Consider the following 19,391-nt stretch of genomic DNA (forward strand, 5'->3'; position numbering starts at 1 on the left):
AAGTTTGAATACATTTTATTTCATATTATTGCTTGATTGTGCACCCTAGAAAATTCAGGAACATGTTGAAGAGAAGTAAATAGAGCAGATATTCCTGTATTTTTCCCTATTTTCAGGGGAATGAGTTCAGACTCACTTTTTACTGGCTTTATGGAGGTATAATTTCATAATACATATAAAGATATTAATAATGTCTGTAATTATTGAAATAATTATAATAAAGTATAACTGACAAAATTTGTACATCTTATTTGTACAAATAAAAATTATACAACAAATAAAAAAGTATACAATGTGGTGATTTGATATCTGTCTACATTATGATATGATTACCCAAATCAAGTTAACTAACATTCATTGTCTCACAGAGTAACCATTTGTGTGTGCATGTATGTGTGTGTGTGTGTGTGTGTGTGTGGTGAGAATACTTAAAATGTACTATGTGCTGAACTGATATATGATAGATTGTGAAATGATTACCATAAGCTAGTAATTATCACATCCATCACCTCACATAGTTACCTTTTATGTATAAATGTAGTGATGACAGTTAAGGTCTATTCTGTCACAAATTTCAAGTATGTAATACAGTATTATTAAATATAATCACCATGCTTTACGTTAGATCTACAAAACTTATAACTGACACTATGTGCTCTTTAACTAATATCCTCCATTTCTATCACCACCCAACCCCTAGAAAACATCTTATATTCTCTGCTTTTGAGTTTGACTTTTCAGATTTCATATGCAAGGTAGATCATACAATACTTGTCTGTTGGTGTCTGGCTTATTTCACTTAGCATAATAGCTTCCAGGTTATCCATGTTGTCGCAAATGGCAAGATTTCCTTCTTTTATATGGCTGAATAATATTCCTGTGTGTGTGTGTGTGTGTGTGTGTGTGTGTGTGTGTGTGATATTTTCTTTATGCATTCCTCTGTTGACAGACACAGGTTGTGTTCTTAACTTGGCAATTGTGAATAATGCTGCAATGAACATAGGAATGCAGATATCTGTTTAATATCCTGCTTTCATTTCCTTCTGATGTATACCAAGAAATGGAATTGCTGGATCATACGGTAGTTATGTTTTTAATTTTTGAGGAACCTTGATACTATTTGCCATAACGGCTGTACCAATTTCCATTCCCACTAATAGCACAAGGCTTTCTTTTTGCAACATCCTTGCTAACACGTGTTATCACTTATCTTTTTAATAATAGCCATCTTAACAGGTGTGAGGTGATATCTCACTGTTGTTCTGATTTCTACTTCCCTGATGATTCATGATACTGAGCACCTTTTCATATACCTAGTATCCATTTGTATGTGAGCACCTTTTCATATACCTATTGTCCATTTGTATATTCTCTTTGCAAAAATGTCTATTCAGGTCCTTTGCCAATTTTTAATCAAGCTATTTGAATCTTTTTGCTACTGAGTTATATGAGATCTTTATGCATTTTGGCTATTAACCTCTTAACAAATATATGGTTTATAAATATTTTCTCCCATTCCATAGTATAGGCTGCTTTTAGTTTTCCTGGTTGTTCCTTTTGCTTTGTATGATATTTTTAGTTTGATGTTTTCCAACTTGTTTTTTGCTGTTCTTCCCTGTGCTTTTGAGGTCATATCCAGAAAAAACCAAACAAGACAACAAAAGACATTGCCAAGACCAATGTCAAGGAGATTTTTTCCTATGTTTCTTTCTAGAATTTTATAATTTTAAGTCACACATTTGATTCTTTAATGTACTTCATGGTATTTTTGTGTGTGTGGATGTCATGTAAGATAAGGGTCCAATTTCAGTGTTTTGCATGTGGATACCCAATTTTGCCTACATCATTTATTGAAAAGACTGACTATTCTCCATTGTCTATTATTAGCATACCTATGAAAAATTAGTTTGCCATATATGCATGGGTTTATTTCTGGACTTTCTATTCTTTTCCATTGGTCTATGTGACTGATTTTATGCTGGCACCATACTATTTTGATTACTATAGCTTTGTAATATATTTGGAAGTCAGAAAGTATGATGCTGCTAACTTTGTTCTTTTTTCTTAAGGCTGATTTACTATCCAGGGTCATTTGTGTTGACATATGAGTTTTAGGGTTGTGTTTCCTATTTCTTAGAGAAATGACAGAATTTTGATAGGGATTGCATTGAATCTACAGATTGCTTTGTGTAGTAAGAGCATTTTAACAATGTTAATTCTTCCAATACAGAGCACAGAATACCTTTTAATTTATCTCTGTGTTCTTAAATTTCTTTAATCAAAGTCTTAACAATTATCGGGTACAGGTCTTTTACCTCCTTGTGTAGGTCATTCCTAAATATTTTATTCTTTTTGATCCAACTGTAAATGGGATCATTGTCTTATTTTTTTATTGGGTAATATATTGTTATTGTATAAAAACACCATTGATAATTTGTATATTGATTCTGTATACTGCAAGGTTACTGAATTTATTCTACAATTTTAAATGGAGTTTAGTTTTTTCTATATAGTAGATCATGTAATCTGCAAACAGAGACATTTTTACTTCTTCCTTTCTGATTTGAATGTCTTTCATTTCTCTTTCTTGACTCTAGCTAGGACTTCTACTACTATGTTGAGTGTAAGTAGTGAGTGTGGGCACCCTTCTTTTGCTCCTGTTCTGAGATAAAATACACTTTTTACTGTTGGCTATGATGTTAGTTGTGGGTTTATCATATATCATTATTATTATGTTGATGTACATTCCTTCCATACCTATTTTTTAGAGTTTTTATAATAGAAAATTTTGAAATTTGTGAAATGCTTTTTCTTCATCTATTCAGATGATCAATGGTTTTTCTTTTTTATTCTTTTATTCTAGCGTATCACTTTTATTGATTTGCATATGATGAACCATCTTTGCATTCAAGGTATAAATTCCACTTATGGTATATTATACTTTTAATGTATGTTGAATTTGATTCACTGGTATTTCATTGAGTATTTTTACATCTCTTTTTTTTATGGGATATTGTCCTGTAATTTTCTTTTGTAGTGTACCATTCTGGATTTGGTATGAGAATAATTCTGGCCACATAAAATAAGCTTGCAAGTATTCCCTTCTCTTCAATTATTTGGAAGAGAATGAGAAATATGGTCCTTAATTTGTCTTTACATCTTTGGTGCAATTCACCTGTGAAGCCATCTGGTTTTGGCCTTTTCTCTGTTTTCAGCACTTTGACTATCATTTCATTCCCTCTTGATGTGGAATGTTTTTGCTGAGAAATCTGCTGATAACGTCATTAGGATTCTTTTGCATGTGATGAGTCTCTTTTTCCTGCTGCTTTCAAAATTTTATTTTTAACTTTGGATAGTTTGATAATTTTGTATTTCAGGGTGGTTTTCTTTTGTTTGATCTTGCTTGGCATCTTTTAAGCTTCATGAATCTATCCAGATTCATATCTCTCCAAGAGTTTGGGACTTTTATACCCATTATCATTTAAAATAAGCTTTCTTCCTCTTTCTCTACTCATGGCATATTTGTTTATTTAATAGTCTTGTATAGGTCCTATATGCTTTCTCTACTCTTTTTTTCTTTTTTTTTATTTCTATTTTTTTTCTCCTCTCGTTGATTAATTTCAAAGGACTTCTTTGGAATTCACTAATTCTTTCTTCTGTGTGATCAAGTCTGCTGTTGAAATATGCTCTTGAATTTTTAATTTCTGTCATTGTATTTTTTCAGCTCTAGGACTTCTATTGGGTTTTTATGGTTTCTATTTCTTTGTTAAACTTCTCATTTTATTTCTACATTTTTACTGATTTTATTTAGTTTATTTTTTTTATTTTTGTTCTTTTGCATCTCTTTGAGCTTCATTAAGATGATTACTTGGAATTCTTTGTCAGACAATTCATAGATCTCCATTTTCAGAAGGTCAGTTATGGGAGATTTATTAGTTCCCTTTAGTGGTGTCTTCTTTGCCTGATATTTCGTTATCCATGTAGCCCCGTACTGATGTCTTTATGCTGGAAGGAACAAACCTTCTTTCAGTCATTATAGACTGGTTTGGCAAGTAAAGACCTTCTCCTGTCAGGTGCTTAGTATGAAGGGATTTACTTCAGAATTGTGGTTATGTGCAGTTGGAGCCAGGTCACATTGTCCAACTGGGTCCACTTTGGGGTCTATCGTAAGCCTATTACCAGGGTCCAGGACTTAAAGATTCTGTCTGGTCTCTGGGAATATGGAACTGCCTCTATGATATTAGACAGTAGGACTGGCTCTGGGAAGAAGGTTCCCATTAGGGCCCATATTTGGGTCTCAGATGGTTGGCCTGTTAACAGGTGCATAGAAGGGTGGGGCTCTGGACAAGTACTGGATTGACTTTTGGTGCTTCACTGGGTAGGTACCTAGGTAGGCAGGATAGACCCCAAGCCATGGCTGAGAGATGTTCAAGCCATGCCACAAGACCACTTCAGTTTCCACAATCAGACCGACTTAATTGGGCCTGCCTCTAGGGACATGGATAGGTGTGTACTTCTCCCTAGCTGGGCAGTACTACTGTACCATAGGTTAAATGGACTGGAGGTGACTTATGAGGCCACCTTAAGAATGCTGTCATACCAAGGTTATTGAGCTTGCATCTGAGTGCACAAAAATGCATCTTCCAGTAGATCCTTAGGACCCAGAACTTTTCCCTGACCGTGGCTAAAAGGGGCTAGAGCTGAGTTGCACGGCTGTTTCTGCATCCCTACTTGGACCAAGATCAGTGGAACTTACTTCTGCACAGAGTGGGGTGTGTCTCCCATTAGGACACTGAAGAGGGAGGACTATTCCCAGACCTCAGCTGAGAGGAGCTGGATCCAGGTCATTGGCCACTTTAGGATCCACAGCCAGGATCACGGTCAGTGGGCCTGTTGCCCAAGAAATGGGTGGGCATGACACTTTCCAGGTCCTTTGGTAGATAGTGAGGGTAACAGGACAAAGACCATACAGAGCTACAGCCATGTACACAAAGAGATGGGACTGTGTCTGGATTTGTAGCCAGGACCGTAATCATCAATCTGCCTTATGAGCACATCTATGTCTTCTCAAAATGACCATTTTGTGTCTTGGGCTCTACTAGTGTTTGACAACCTCCTACCTAGATCCCAAAGTTTCCACAATGGCGCTTTTGTCTATGAATGACTACCAAATTATTGTTAATGTGGAAGTATACAAGTGGAGGATTTCTCATTCCACAATTTTGCTGATGTCATTTCTGAATGATCTTTTTTCACTATTAAATATGATGATACTGTAGGTTGTTTTGTATATGCCCTTTATCAATTTTGTTGAGAGTTTTCATCAGGGCTAGGCATTGGGTTTTGTCAAATGCTTTTTTTTTTCTGTGTATATTGAGATTATGTACTTTTTTTGTGGTTTCTTCTATTATATGGTGTGTTTTGGTGATTAATTTTTGGATGATAAACCAACTTTACATTCTTTGGACAAATTCTGCTTTGTAATATTTTTCCAAAAACTTGTGAGTCTATATTCATCAAGAATATTGGTCTTTAACATTCTTTTATGTTATATTTGCCTGGATTTGGTATCACAGTGATAAGTTGAGAAAAATTTTCCTCCTCCTACCTTGATGTTATGGAAGGTTTTCATTTAATGTTTGATAGAATCCAATACTGAAGCCATCTTGGCCTGGGGAAGAACATTTTTAATTACCAGTGGTATTCATTTAATTTTTATAGGTAAATTCAAATATTCTTTCTTCTTGAGTAAATTTTGATAATTTGTATCTTTCTAAGAATGTGTCCCTTTTATTTAAATTTTCTAGTGAGTTTCCATAAAGTAGTTTATAGTATTTCCTCATAATCTTTTTAAATTTCTTTGTATTGATAGTGATATTCTCTCCTTAATTCTTGATTTTGGTAGTTTGTGTATTTTTTATATTTTACTTAGACTTTTTTATACTTTGTCAAATATTTTTTTGTAATAACTGAATGATCATAATTATTTTTTTTTGTTAACCTGTGGATATAATGGATTACATTGATTTTCTTTTTTTTAAGTTTTTATTATTTAAATTACAGTTACCATACAGCATAATATTAGTTTCAGGTGTAAAATGTACTGATTCAACACTTCCATACATCACTCATTGCTCATCACAAGTGCATTCCTTAATTTCCATTACATATTTAACCCATCCCCAAACTAGTCTCCCTCTGATAACCATCACTTTGTGCTCTGTAGTTAAGAGTCGGTTTCTTCGCTTGCCTCTGTCTCTCTCTTTTTCCCCTTTGCTCATATGTTTTGTTTCTTAAATTCCACATATGAGTGAACTCACATGGTATTTGTTTTTCTCTCACTGTTCTTATTTTACTTAGCATAATCCTCTCTAGCTCCATCCACATTCTTGTATATGTCAAGACTTCATTCTCATTTATGGCTTATATATCATTTATATATTAGTCATATATATATATATATATATATATATATATATTTTGTGAATATATATCTGTACATATGTATACATATATATGGGTAAATCATGGGGAAAATATATATGGCTAATTTGTGGAAACATATCATTGATTATATATAGCACCTATTCTTTTCTGTTTTTGCTGAAATTTGAATTCTTTAATTTTGATCTTAAAATGTAAATCCAAGTTTGTTAACATATAGTATAATAATGATTTCAGGAATAGCATTTAGTGTTTCATCACTTACATATAACACCCAGTGCTCATCCAAACAAGTGTCCTCCTTAATGCCCATCATCCATTTAACACATCCTCCCACCTAGCACCCCACCAGCAACCCTCAGTTTGTTCTCTGTATTTAAGAGTCTCTTATGGTTTGTCTCTCTCTCTCTGTTTTTATATTATTTTTGCCTCTATTCCCTTATGTTCATCTATTTTAGATCTTAAATTCCACATTTGATTGAAATCATATGATATTTGTCTTTCTCTGACTGACTTATTTCGCTTAGCATAATACACTCTGGTTCCATCCACATTGTTGGAAGTGGCAAGATTTTATTCTTTTTGATTGCTGAGTAATATTCCATTGTATATATATATGCCACATGTTCTTTTCCCATTCATCAGTTGATGGACATTTATACCACCTATTATTTATCCATTCATCAATCAATGGAAACTTGAGCTGTTTCCATAATTTTCCTATGGTAGATAATGCTGCTATAAATATTGGGGTGCTTGTATTCCTTTGAGTCAGTATTTTTGTATCCTTTGGGTAAATACTTAGTAGTGCAATTGCTGGATCCTAGGGTAGTTCTATTTTAAGTTTTTGAGGAAACTTCTTACTATTTTCCAGAGTGACTGCACCAGTTTTTATTCCCACCAAAATCATAGGAGGGTTTCCCTATTCCACATCCTCACGAACACCTGTTGTTTCTTGTGTTGTTGATTTTAGTCATTCTGACATGTGTGAAATGATAACTCACCGTAGTTTTGATTTGTAGTTCCTTGATGATAAATGATCTAGAGCATCTTTTCATGTGTCTATTGACCAACTGTATATCTTCTTTGAAAATATGTCTATTAATATATTCTGTTCATTTTTAATTTGATTACTTTGGCAGTATTGAGTTTTATAAGTTCTTTATAGATTTTGGATAATAACCATTGATTAGATTTGTCATTTAGAAATATCTTCTTTCATTTCATAGGTTGCCTTTTAGTTTTCTTGATTGTTTCCTTTGCTATGTAGAAGCTTTTTATTTTGTTGTAGTCTGCAGAGTTTATTTTTGCTTTTGCTTTTGTTGCCTCAGGAGAGATATCTAGAAAGAAGTTTCTATGTCTGATATCAAAGAGGTTATTGCTTGTGTTCTCCTCTAGGATTTTTATGGTTTCATGTCTCACATTTAGGTCTTTAATAAATTTGAATTTATTTTTGTGTATGGTGTAAGTTATCCAATTTTATTCTTTGCATGTTTCTGTCCAGTTTTCCCAATACCATTTGTGGAAGAGACTGTTTTTTTTTTTCCCCATTGGATATAATTTCCTGCTTTGTTGAAGATTAATTGACCATATAATTGTGGATTCACTTATAGGTTTTCTATTCTATTCCATTGATATTTGTTTATTTTTGTGCATGTACCATACTGTTTCAATCACCACAGACTCGTAATATAACTTGAAGTCTAGAATTATGATTCCTCCAGCATTTCTTTTGTTTTTCAAGTTTGCTTTGGCTATTCAAGGTCTTTTGTGGTTTGATACAAAGTTTAGGATTATTTCTTCTAGCACTGTGAAAAATGCTATTGGCATTTCATGGCAATTGCATTAAATGTGTAGTTTGATTTGGATATTACAGACATTTTAACAATATTTGTTCTTCCAATCCATGAGCATGGAACGTCTTTCCATTTCTTTGTGTTGTCTTCAATTTCTTTTATCACTGGCCTTAATGTTTTCTGGTCTTAATAGGTCTTTCACCTCTTTGGTTAGATTTATTCCTGGGTATCTTATTGTTTATGATGCAATTGTAAGTGGGATTGATTCCTTAAGTTCTCTTTCTGCTGCTTCATTATTGGTGTATAGAATTGCAATAGATTTCTGTATATTTCTTTTGTATTCTACAACTTTTCTGAATTTGTCAGTTATGGAAGTTTTTTGGTGGAGTCTTTTGGGTTTTCTATATATCGTATCATGTCATCTGCAAATAGTGAAAGTTCGACTTCCTTATTGCAAATTTAGATGCCTGTTGTTGTTGTTGTCTGATTGCCGTGGCTAGGATTTCCAGTACTCTGTTGAATAAAAAGCAGTGAGTGTGGACGTTCCCGTCTTGTTTCTGACCATAGAGGAAAAGATCTCAGTTTTTCACCATTGAGCATGATATTATATGGGGTTTTTCATATATGGCCTTTGTTATGTTGAGGTGTTTCCTTTGTTAAGGTTTTTTTTTCATGAATAGATGTTGTACTTTGTCAAATGCCTTTTATGCATCTACTGAGATGAGCATGTAGTTCTTATCCTTTCTTTTACTGAGTGATGTATTACGTTGATCAATTTGCAAATATAGGTCCATACTTGCAACAAAGGAATAGGTACCAGTTCATTGTGGTGAATGATTTTTTATTATACTGTTAGATTTGGTTTGCTGGTATTTTGTTGAGGAATTTTGCAACTATGTTCATCAGAGATACTGGCCTGTAGTTCTCTATCTTTGTGGTATCTTTATCCGGTTTTAGTATCAGGGTAATGCTGGCTTCATAGAATTAATTTGGAAAGTTTTCTCCATTTCTATTTTATGGAATAGTTTGAGAATAATAGGTATTAACTCTTCTTTAAATGTTTAGTATAAATCACCTATAATGCCATCTGGAAGTTTTTTGATTACTAATTCAATTTCTTTGCTTCTTATCAGTGTGTTCAATTTTTCCTTTTCTTCCTTTTTCATTTTTGTTAATTTATGTTTCTAGACATATATCCATTTCTTCTAGGTTGTCCAATTTCCTGACATAATTTTCCATATTATTCTCTTATAATTGCTTGTAATTCCGTGGTGTTGTTTGTTTGTTTGTTTCTTCTTTCTTTCTTTCTTTCTTTCTTTCTTTCTTTCTTTCTTTTGTTGTTATTTCTCCTCTCTCATTTCTGATTTAATTTATTTGGTTCTTTCTTTTTCCTTTTTGATAGGTCTGGCTAGAGATTTATCAATTTTATAATTTTTTTAAAGAACCAGCTCCTGTTTTCATTGATACGTTCTATTGTTTTGTTGTTGTTGTTTCCATATTATTTATTTTTGCTCTAATCTTTATTATTTTCTCCCTTATTCTAGATTTAGGCTTCATTTCTTGTTCTTTTTCTTTCTAGCTTCTTTAAGTGTAAGGTTAGGTGGTTTATTTGATATTTTTCTAGCTGCTTGGGGTAAACCTGTATTGCTATTTCATTCCCTCTTATGACTGCTTTTGCCGCATCACAAAGGTTTGGGATTGTTGTGTTTTCATTTTTATTTGTTTCCATGTACTTTTTAACTTCTTTAATTTCCTCATTGACCCATTCATTGTTTAATAGCATGTTATTTAACATCCATGTGTATTTGTCATCTTTCCTGTTTTTGTTTTTCTTGTCATTGACTTCTAGTTTCATAGCATTGTGGTCAGAAAACGTGTATAATATAACTTCAATATTCTTATATGTGTTAATGCCTATTTTGTGGCCTAATATGTGATCTATTTTGCATAATGTTCCATGTGTACTTGAAAATGATGTGTATTCTGATGTTTTAGGATGGAATGTTCTGAATATATCTGTTAAATCCATCTGGTCTAGTGTGTCATTCAAAGCCATTGTTTCTTTGCTGGTTCTATTTAGGTGATATGTTCATTGATGTAAGTGAGGTGTTAATGTCTGTTCTTATTATATTATTATCAATTAGTTTATATTTGTTATTGTGGGTGCTCCCTCAATGAGTGCATAGTTACAATGTTTATATCCTCTTGGTGGATTGTCCCCTTTGTTATTATATAGTGTCCTTCTTGCATCTTTTTACAGACTTTGTGTTGAAGTCTAGTTTGTGTGAGGTCACCTGATTGGCTCAGTCAATTAAGTGATCAGCTCTTGGTTTAGACTCAGGCCATGATCTCATGGTTCATGCGTTCAAGCCCTATGTCAGGCTCCACAGCTGATGGCGTGGAGCCTGCTTGGGATTCTCTCTCTCTCTCTCTCTCTCTCTCTGCCCATCCCCCACTTGCATTGTCTCTGTCTCTCTCACAATAAATAAACTTTAAAAAATAAAAGAAAAATAAACTCTAGTCTGTGTGACATGAGTATTGCTCCTATGTCTTTCTTTTGGCATCCATTTGCATGACAAATGTTTCTCCCTCCCTTACTTTTAATCTTCAGGTGTCTTTAAGTCTGAAATATTTCTCTCATAGGCAGCATGTAGATGGGTCTTGCTTTTTATCCATTCTGACACCCTATGTCTTTTGATTGGAGCATTTAGTCCATTTACATTCACAATATTTATTGAGAGATAAGTTTTTATTGTCATTTTATTACTTGTTTTGTGGTTGTTTCTGGAGATTTTCCCTGATCCTTTCTTGTCTTTCTCTTTGTTATTTTGCTTGTTTTCTACAGTGATATATTTGGATTTCTTTCTTTTTATTCTTTGCATGTTCATTAGTGACTTCTGATGTACTCTTATCATTAGGTTTGTATATAACCTGACGTGCAATTAGCAGCCTAAATTAATTTGAGGTCTTTGCTAAATCCAAATTCTTTGCCCCAAAGAAAAATTCCTTCACTTGTTTTTCTTTTCCTGTGTATGGGCCACACTTTCCTGTTTTCTTGCATATCTCATAACGTATTTTTAAGAACTTAAAATTTCAGATAATATATTGTAACAACTCTGGATTCTCATCCCTTCCTGGTGCTTTTGTTATTATTTTGTTTGTTTGTTTAATAGCTCTCCTTGACTAATTCTGTGTGGAATCTTTTCTCCACAGTATGTGGCCTCGGATGCCTCTACATTAATTATTGTTTTTATTTTAAACCTTGCTTCAGATGAAAAACACCTGGGTCATCATAGCTTCTGTGTGAACAGAGTTTGGGCCCAATTAATTTGAGCTACTGAGACTTCCACCATTTGCCAATGATCTAATTGTAGCTGGAGAATATTTTCAAATTTCAGGCAATTTAAAAGTTTACAAGTATGCTTGCGGTTTAACTTTCAGCATTTATAAGGCTTCGTTGTCAGCCAGGCTGATTAAGTTAGTAGGATCCTCTCTAGCTTCTCCTACGAACAATGTGCAACCTTATGTATTTTCAGAACATTCCAGAAAACTGTAAATATATGGAAACTTAATAAGAACTTAACTAGATCTTAACTATAGCTGTCTTATTTTTTAGATATCTCTTTCATTTATTTTTGGCTAATCTTCTCTTATATTGCTTACTGAAACCAGTAAGCCCCATAGTCCTGGGCAGACTATGATATTGGCCTTCTCCAGTTGCATGCCAACATGTAACAAGTGTTTCCTACTATGCACTTCCACATAGACATAGACCCAAATCAAGTCACTGTCCTCTGGTGGAGAAGTTGCTCATTTGCATAGATTTTCCAGTCTCATTGAATTACTCTATCTGTAAAGTTTGGTATGGAGTGAAGTGGTCAGAATAGCCCCAGGATAAAAATTCCTATAAGATTAGACTACAGTAACCTCATGTTCAATACTTTTTTCTTGAATAAATGGCTTCTAATTTGTTGTATGCCTTGGAAGGATTTCCAGGGTCCTGTAAAAACTACCATTTCAGGTAATTTTTGACAATTTTGTCCATTTTTGTCATTTGAGGGGAGATGATTGCTGAGGCATTCATTCTGCCATTCCAGAAACCCTTCCTCTGTGAGTCTCTGATTTTGTATTTTGTTTCTAATGTTGGATCTTGATCTTGGTATTTTGTCATGTCATTAAGTTGGTGTCTTTTTATTATAAGGTAATAATTGTAAATTTGTTGGACATCTTTAAAGCCCAGATTTAATTGATTTCTTCTAGAAAATATTTGAATTTTCTTCAACCAGTGCTTGGAAATATTGTGAACTCAGAAATATATTAAACTAAACTGTCTGCCTTTAATTTCTTGTGGCCATAGTATTATTCTGTTGTTAAGAACTTTCAAAGAAAAATATTTTTCTCTTCTACTCAGGGACATATTTGAATCACTTTTGATTCTTATATGGCACGTTTTCCTCTTGTTCTCTGTTTCAATTAGCCTTTAAGAGCTCCGACTTTATGCAAGAGCCTCTTTTTAGCTTTCTACTTTGCAGGATATTGGGCTCTTATCCACTTTTACTAGTATGCTGGGATAATAAATTTGAAATCACCAGCATACCACAGATCTGAAGATACTATCAGGGAAGCAGTATGCTGAAGATCTGGGTTGTCCTTCTGTATTTATGCTTTCTCAGTGTTTTGGCCTTTCTTAGTGGTAGACAGGATAATAGCTCCCCCAAAATATCCATATCCCAATTCATTGTATCTGTTAATATGTTAAGTAATATGGCAAAGACAAATTAAAGTTGCAGGTAAGAATTAAGGGTGGTAATCAGTTGATTTTGAGATGGGCAGATTATCCTGGATTACGCATGTGGGTTCAGTGTCATTAGAAAAGTCCTTATAAGGGGAAGAGTAAGGCAGAATACTAAGATCCAGAGAGATGACCGCATGAGAAAGACTCAGCCCAATGATGCTGGTTTTGAAGATGGGGCCAAGAACCAAGGAAAGAAGTCAGCCACTAAAAGCTAGGAAAGTAAAAGAAATATATTATATAGAGTCTCCAGAAAGAGATGCAATACCTTTGAAACCTTGATTTTAGCCCAGTAGGACACATTTCAGACTTCTGACATTTATAAATGTAAAGTGATATATTTTTGTTATATAAAGACAACAATTTTGTGGTGAGTTGTTATAGAAACTATGTGAAACTGATATAAGCTTAAGAAGACATTACTTTCTTCATGGCTCAGTTATGAATTTTTATATATTTTAGACAGTTTATCCAGTGTTTTCAATTGTTATTTTTCATGAGGTTTACTCATTATATATTAGTCTTCTATATTGTTAGAAATATTAATCCAGAAAATTTCTTCAGTAAAATGAAAATTGTTCACCTGTTGATGAATGTGGTTTCAGAATACTAAGGTCCATCTCTAGTGATTATGGAAAAAGAACAAGTTGTTTGTCTTAGAGAGGGCATGAAGTAGTGTATCTTTTATATATAACATCTCATGTCCCTATTGTCTTCAACAAATTACTCTCCACACTGACATTATTATCCGGTCTCCATATTCACTTTCAGACTCTCTCTTACTTTTAGTTAGCTAAACAATTCCAGAGTTACTGCTTGGTTCCTGTATTTTTCTTGGTTTTGTTTTATTTCTGTTGTTCCCAAGAAGATTCAGAATTATCACAAATAATGCTTAGCTCCCCTTCCTCACACAGTACCCTTACTAAAAATATACATCAGGGTCATCTTTCATTTTATTTATAAAATATCTGAGGGTTTTAATCAGTGGGAAATCCTCTACACTTCTTAGTATAATTTAGTAAAATAGACTTGACTGATCCAGACTATCTGAATGTGGTCCCTTTAATGAACTATGGATATGAGTACAAAAATAATCTAACCTGTTCTACTTATTTGTTGGGTCTAAGTTTTGTAGTCCTCAAATAGTTTCATAAGAAAGAACTCTTTTTATCTTTAGACATTTTCCTTTATGGTTTCATAAGGCCATGGTGTTTCAGTTGGAACACATTTGCTTTTAAGTTTTTATTTAAATTCCAGTTACTTACACGTACAGGTGTACAATACAATGATTAAACACTTGCTTACAACAGCTGGTGCTCATCACAAGTGCAATCCTTAATCTGTATCACCTGTATAATCCATCCCACCACCCACTTCCATTATGGTAACCATTAGTTTGTTACCTATAGTTAAGAGTTTGTTTCTTGATTTGTCTCTCTCTCTCATTTTTGCTCTATGCTCACTTGTTTTGTTTATTAAATTCCACATATGAATGAAATCATATGGTATTTGTCTTTCTCTGACTGACATTTCATTTAGCATAATAATCTCTAGCTCCTTCTATATTGTAAATGACACAATTTCATTGTTTTTTTATGGCTGAGTAATATTCCAGTGTGTGTGTGTGTGTGTGTGTGTGTGTGTGTGTGTGTATGAGTAATATTCCATTGTATGTATGTATGTGTATACATCCATCATCAGTTGATGGAAACTTGGGCTGTTTACATAATTTGGCTATTGTAGATAATACTATAAACATTGGGGTGCACGTATCCCTTTGAATTAATATTGTTGTACTCTTTGTGTAAATACCTGGTAGTGCAATTGCTGGATCAAAAACTTTATGGTACTGGAACAAAAATAGAGACATCAATCAATGGAACAGAATAGAAAACCAGAAATAAACCCATAATTATATGGTCAATTAATCTTTAACAAAGCAGTAAAATATATCCAGTGGGGGAAAAAAAGTTTCTTCAACAAATGGTATTGGGAAAACTGGACAGCAACATGCAAGAGAATGAAACTGGACCACTTTCTTACACCATACACAAAAATAAATTCACAATGGATTAAAGACCTAGATGTGAGACCTGAAATGATAGAAATCCTAGAGGACAACACAGGCAGTAACCTCTTTGACATCAGTTGAAACAACGTCTTTCTAGATATGTCTCCTGATGCAAAGGAAACAAAAGCACAAATAAATTATTGGGACATCATCAGAAAAAAAGGCTTCTGTGCAGTGAAAAAAACAATCAGGAAAAGTAAAAGGCAACCTATGGAATGGGAAAATATATTTGCAAATGATGTATCTGATAAGGGGGTAGTATCCAAAATACATAAAGAAGTTATAAAACTAGGGGCACCTGGGTGGCTCTGTGAGTTGAGCATCTGACTCTTCATTACAGCTCAGGTCATAATCCCAAGGTAATGGGATCAAGCCCTGCTTCAGGCTCTGCACTGGACTTGGAGCCTGCTTAAGATTCTCTCACTCTCCCTTTGCCTCTCCTCTCTCTCTCTCTCTCTCTCTCTCTCTCTCATAAAAATTTAAAAGCAAAGAACTTATAGATGTCAACACCCAGAAATGAATCATCAAATTTAAAAAAAAAATAGGCAAAAGACATGAATAGACATTTTTCCAAAGAAGACAGATGCTCAACAGACACATAAAAAGATGCTCAATATTACTGATCATAAGGGAAATACAAATCAAAACTACAATGAGATATCATCTCACACCTGTCAGAATGACTAAAATCAACAACATGAGAAATAACAGGTGTTTGGAAAGATGTGGCAAAAGGGGAACCCTCTTGCACTGTTGGTGCGAATATAAACAGGTGCAGCCACTCTGGGAAACAGTATGGAGGTCCTCCATTTGCTTTTTATTTTCCATAAATTTTTGAAAATATCTTCCCTGCTTCTAGTATCACTTCTTTATGTTTTGAAAAATTATGAAAATGTTTTTAAATGCATGTGTTTTTAATAATTTCACTTGCATTTTGAGTTAGAAAGTTATGTGTGAATGACAACATATTAAAATTTCAACTTCATTTGTATAGTACGTTTAAATTGGGAGCTCCCATATTCCTTTTTTTGAGTCACATTAACTGAATTATTCTACATATATACAATGGAATACCTTGCAGCCATAAATATGTTATTTCACTATACAAGGAAACAGATGTTCATCAGCTACTGTTGAAAGACTTGAAGCAAAGCACTGGGCATTCTATTTGGAATAATTTCATTTAGGTAAAATTAAATATACAAACACATCAAAGATGAGTTTAACTCAGATAAAAATATTAGTGATCATCACTATTATGGATATTGATAATCATGCGACTATCCCTTACACTGAAAATGTGAGAAAACTCAAAGTTGAATTATTATAAAGGCTGTGCAATGGAACACATTGGAATGCTGGCAATAAGAGAAAAACATAAAACACATTATAGACAAATTTTAATTTAAATCATTAAATATAAACTATGATTATATGAAAACACTTAATTTGCTATTTTCAGTTTATCTGTAATCTTAAAGACAATCCAGTGAATATTTTAATTAGGATTCCAATTGGGGAAGAATTAATTCTGCAAGTATATTTCTATGTATGTATCATATATCAGTTTTCCTATGTGTAAAATGGTGATAATAATAGTACCTACGTAACAGGATTCTTGTGAGGAATAAATTAATTAATACAAATTACATACCGAAGGGGCACCTGGGTGGCTCAGTCCGTTAAGTGTCTGACTTCAACTCAGGTCATGGTCTCACAGTTTGTGGATTCGAGCCCTGTGTCAGGCTCTGTGCTGACAGCTCAGAGCCTGGAGCCTGCTTCAGATTCTGTGTCTTCCTCTCTCTCTGCCCCTCCCCCATACATCCCCTGTCTCTGTCTCTTTCAAAAATGAATAAATGTAAAAAAAAATAAAAAACAAATTACATACTTAAAATATCACTCAGCTAATATGTTCTGTGTAAGTGCTAGGTATGATATAGATAATAGTAATTATTATTGTCATTCAAAAATATTACATATCTAATGCATATATAATAAAGAAAAATATACAATAAGGAAAAAAGAGGAATGCAGGAAAATGTAAAGCAAAAAGCTAAATGCTGAGCATAGTGGAGTGGTAAGTAAAATTATTTGGTCCCATCCTTGAAAAGGCCTGCCTTTCAAGGTAAAGGATATTTCGGGGGGGGGGGGGGTGGAAACTAATCCAAATAATGAAATAAACAAAAACCACAAGATGAAAGAGGTTCTGGTGGTGGTGTTTCGTGAAAGTGGAGTTTGGTGCAATTTTGCTGAGTACTATATTCAAATATTGGTATTATACTGTGCTGTTTTTAGTCATTTCTCAGTAGTATGTTTGGTATTAGTTTTAACTATGTGTGCAGGCAAGAGAATGAATCAGTTGGAAGAGTTTCTCATATACTATAGAAGGATATTGATCAATTTTATTGGTCCTAGGCAACTGCTGTGTAGTAGGCCAAATAAATTGGAACCATCTCAAAGTGTGATTTAATACATTAAGGTGATTAGAAAACAACCTCCTAGTTCTTAGAATGGAAGAAGAGGGGATGGAGCTAGCTACTTGGATTTATAGTATGGATGAATTTGTTACAACAAATTATGGCAACAAGACTTATGGCATTAGGTCTACATCATAGAATGATACAAGACTACCAGACTTTCTAAGGCACTTTGAAGATTTCTGAATGAAATTTCTGAAGTATATAACAGGAAACAAAAACCATGAGGATTTCACGTTGTGACATACATATACTTTAAAAAGTATTTTTTATCTTCTAGGATTCTTGTGGTTAAAGTGAGAAATGGGATTTTCTATTCTCAAATATAAAGATAAAAGAGGAGGAAGTTTTATTTCAGCTTTTTAATAGCAAAAAATAAAGTAAACCACAAGATTTTTTTCTTGACTTACGTTTACCTCTTTCATTTTAGACTAACAAGAAACTGTAAATGATTACCTCAGTAGTATTTATTATATAAATTGATAATATGGAAAATGAATATTTTTTTCATTACTGACTTGCATTTAAAACAACAAGAAAGAAGCACCCACTGCTCCTATGATTTATGTCAGATGCCTAGAGGAAGTTTTTCCTTAAGACCAACATAAGTGAAGGACAGCTTTCTTACTGGCAAAGTTGTGTTGAAAAAGAAAATAAATACATGTTTTTTTTTTTCTTTTTCACATCTGAGTGTCTTTGCTTCATTTTGACTACCTAATGACTGCACATGACAGACAAAGACACTTTACAAATACCTAGACAAGTAGTTGATATTCCTAGGATAAATCATTCATTTTCTGTTATCAATACAAATCATTCATTCTCAGTATCAATCAATGTTTGCAGCTACTATAATTCTTTCCAAAAGCCACATGTGAAAGTTGGACTAAAATATTTCTGTTAAATTAATTATCCTTTATAAATTCATAATGTAAACACAGGTAAAACTAGCTTTCTAAATATATATCTGTATACACAAAAGTATTGAATTAACTGGATTATAGAATACAACATTTGGTTTTCATGGGTGCTTTAACATCTCTTTGAGCATTGAGACAGCACATTAGGGACTGTCCTTTCCTTTCATCTGTAGTTTATGTTATAGGTGACTTTCTTTAAAGGTCAGAACAACCCCAAATACTGCTCACTATTGAGTGACTGAGAATACACCTAATCTCAGAGAATGAGTTAATTAGCCATTTTGGCAATTAGCCTTCTTTCCTCATTTTGAGTATATTTAGTGATCATTTGAGGATTCACATTTTTGAATCAAGAGACAGAAAGATCAAAATGAGTCAAGTAATCAAAATGAGAAAAAAAATTGGAAAGTTAGGAAAAATGTTTATCTTCTATATCATATTTTATTTTTTTAAAATCTCCATTACATGAGCTTGTTAATAAACTAAGTATGCTTCCTCCAGACCTTACTATGAAAGTTTAAGTGGGCATGTTCACACACTCAGATTTAGTATTCAAAGATTCAGGACGCTGTTCATGTGTCTCAAATTCCCCCCACCCTGGGACCATTTTTTTTCCCTCCTGGAGGAACTCAACCTGAATAAAGTTAATCAGACTTCAAAATTTGTCAGAAAGGTTAAATAAACAATTCAGATTAATAGGAGTCAAATCACATAAAAGTGAAAAATCTTTGGCTTTATTATTAATGCTGAAACCCAGAGGTACCCAGGTGAGATTACAGTGCAGACAGAAGAGGGTGTGACATGAAGAAAGGGAGTTAGAACTATGCCTGGTCTTGAGCTTTTTCATGAATCCTGAAATGTGTTGTATTTACCAAAGTATCATTGTCTTTA

The sequence above is a fragment of the Panthera pardus genome, unplaced genomic scaffold (assembly GCF_024362965.1).
Source record: "Panthera pardus isolate Hobbes unplaced genomic scaffold, ASM2436296v1 HiC_scaffold_27, whole genome shotgun sequence".
Taxonomy (NCBI): domain Eukaryota; kingdom Metazoa; phylum Chordata; class Mammalia; order Carnivora; family Felidae; genus Panthera; species Panthera pardus.